This window comes from Manis pentadactyla, chromosome 11 (genome assembly GCF_030020395.1).
Source record: "Manis pentadactyla isolate mManPen7 chromosome 11, mManPen7.hap1, whole genome shotgun sequence".
In the NCBI taxonomy this organism is placed as follows: Eukaryota; Metazoa; Chordata; class Mammalia; order Pholidota; family Manidae; genus Manis; species Manis pentadactyla.
In genome coordinates this window covers 72,665,653-72,668,496 of record NC_080029.1, presented here as the reverse complement: position 1 = coordinate 72,668,496, position 2,844 = coordinate 72,665,653, and the positions used below count along the sequence as shown (strand labels likewise).

Here is a 2,844-nt window from a genome sequence, read left to right as displayed (position 1 = left end):
AAAATAAATGATGGGTGTAATTTTTTAAAGCTATTCAATTATTCTAAATGAAGTTGTTCTTAAATAGGGCAGATTACAAAGGAATTCTTTTTAAAGAACTAAGGTTTTAAAATTTCACTAAAAGAATTTTTGTGTTTAGAAGTAACTACATTGGCAATTAATTATTTAAAGCTTTAAAATTACAAGCATGTACTTAAGACAATGAACAGTGGTTATATTTATCTGCTAGAACATACAAAAATCAGTTTCATGAATTTGAAGATAAAAAATAAATTTTGTAAATTCTGACTTAGATTAAGTTTTTGTAGTGCATATTGAAGATGGATTTTCTAGAATTCATGAAGTCAAACTTACAGAAGTTCAATCTCAAAGGTTTTCCTTCTACTGGCAAAATGATGAGAAAATCTAATTGAAACTAGTTAATTGAGTGGCCTTCCAAATCATTTTTTTAAATAAAACAAATATTCCGAATGCAAACAGTCCTGATAATTGCCTCTATCCTCTTTCTGTATGCATATGTATGAATCCTACCCACCCTTTGCAAAAAAACCATAATTGTTATGTAAGATAGTAATGTTGAAGACTTCCAAGTGTTGTATCTCTTAAGCAGAGACTTTATTAGGAGACGCTATTTACTAGAGAGTTGAACCCTACAAAATATGCCATGTACAGAATTGACTGGAAAAAGTTTTTACTTTTTATCCCAAGATACTTTGGAAAATATGATGGGCAGTCTTGGATTTACTACACTCAAAATTTTTTTTGACTTTTTAAAAATTAGATATAACTTAATTTGTACCCTGCAAATGTTTTCTAAAATTACAATTTGATTCTTGTCTATGCTTTAACACTAAAAGTAATGTCTTGTTTTACAATACAACTTCAGCATGTATTGGTCTCACTATAAGCCTATGGACTTTCTCTAATCAGAGCTTTTTGCAGTATTCATCTCCCAAAAAAACCAACATAAAATGTGGAAATATACTCAAATGTATTCAAGATGCTTTGGTAAACATATTGAAATACTTTTAATGCATTATCTACTGACTTGATCTTTAGTATTTAGAAAAATTATATACCATTAGAAGTGTGGAGAGTCTGAGAAGTCATTATCTTGATATTTAGATTACAATAATTCCTTTAAAGAAAAAAGTGACATAATGATCCACCATTTCAAAGACAGGAAACAGTATTTTTGTTATTGGGCAAAAGCGGTAAAATTGGATAAGCCAATGACACACTGAGAAAGTGCTTAAAATTCTCATAAATTAGATCTCCCAAAACTTTTTACTAATACAAATAAATTGGTAAAGCCAAAGACTTCATTCTAATTTGAATGCTTTTTGTAGTTCAATAGGATCAGAATACTGAACTGAGTCCTTAACCAAAAGCTTAGCATCTTTGCTTAAGCAGAATGACAACTTAAAATTTATATTATGTATATACACACACATATCGATATTTATCCTAATATATTTATCTTCTACAAAGCAGTTTTTATAAAATGGGGACTATACATTATTTAGTAACAGAAATAGATTATTGTAGTTTACCCTACAACACTTTCAACATGCATTTCAACATTATTATAAAGTCACAATTCAAGGGAAATATATGTATTTTATATAACAATTTTAATCATAATGTGTAAATCACATTAAAGACTGAGGCACTGTGGTTCAGAAGAGCCCAAATTTCTTCATTGTTAGAATTATCTGCATCAAATAATCTTTCGATTATCAACCATTTGACCATGTGATTTCATTTACTTGTTGCTCTTATTTGATATTTAAGCTGATGTAAATTGGGGTGGGGCGAGAAGGGTTGTTTTCATAAATATTCTTTAATTGTTCCATAGAGATAAACATACTAAATGCTTAATACCTGATCTTTTTAAATAAATGCAGACCTACCTTGATTTTCACAATAAGCCTCTATTAATTTCCATGAGACAATGTTTTCACAAATGTAAGGCAAAACAGATGTTAAATTACTTAAGAGAACTCATAATTTAAATAATTAAAACTAATTTGTGTTTAAAGCTATTTGCAGATTTATTAGAGAAACAAATACAAATATGCATTTCTACAGAACTGTTTTTTTTTCCAAAACGAGCTTGAAACTTGTTCCACAGTTTTTACTTGTTTTTATATATCTATGATAACCCAAGTAATTGGCTTCTGTACCACTTGTAATGAGACAATTGCCCTTCCATTGCAATTATAAAAAACTATTAAAAAAAACTTCAGCACATACACGTTATTTTTCCTTAAAAAAATAGTCTAATCAAAATATTGAATACTTTAGATTTAAACAATATTTTATTTACAAGTCTGATTTGATTACTTTATTAATTACACAAGGTAATGCTTCATTTTTCAAGAACAGTTTTTAAATATATATAGACCAGTGGAATGACATCCTATCTAGTAATACGTACTACACTTCAATTGTTTTCAAAATTAACATGACAAGTTTTCTGATACTCTCATTTTTTGGGGAAAATATGTTATTTTATTGGGGCACATATCTGATGAAACAAAAAATAACATGCAGAATTCAAAAAATAATCTGTTAAAGTAATATGATACTTACCCTTTATGTGATAAGACATCTATGAACAACAGTGCATAACAATATTATGTATTCATGTTTATGAGAAACCAAGCACAAGGCAAAATGAGTTCATTCTGTTTCTAATAATGTGCAATTTCATATGGCTGTTTGCATCATTTAAATAAAGTGTTTACATTGAATTTATAAGACTGCATTGCACTCAAAATTATTATGGATAGCCATGCTTGCCCTGTATTTAATGAGTGATGAATTTTTCCTGCTAACAGA

At 28.3% G+C, this 2,844-nt stretch overlaps 1 protein-coding gene across 9 annotated transcripts in view; it reads right to left on the bottom strand.

Moving 5' to 3' along the window:
* Positions 1-2,699: 2,699 nt before the first annotated feature.
* NOVA1 (NOVA alternative splicing regulator 1) overlaps positions 2,700-2,844 on the bottom strand; it is a 167,477-nt gene continuing 167,332 nt past the window's right edge. For all 9 annotated transcript variants that reach the window (XM_036884534.2, XM_036884531.2, XM_057488526.1 and 6 more), the window contains one exon: positions 2,700-2,844. This exon is cut by the window's right edge and continues 5,001 nt beyond it. The gene's annotated coding sequence lies outside the window, so the exon portion shown is untranslated.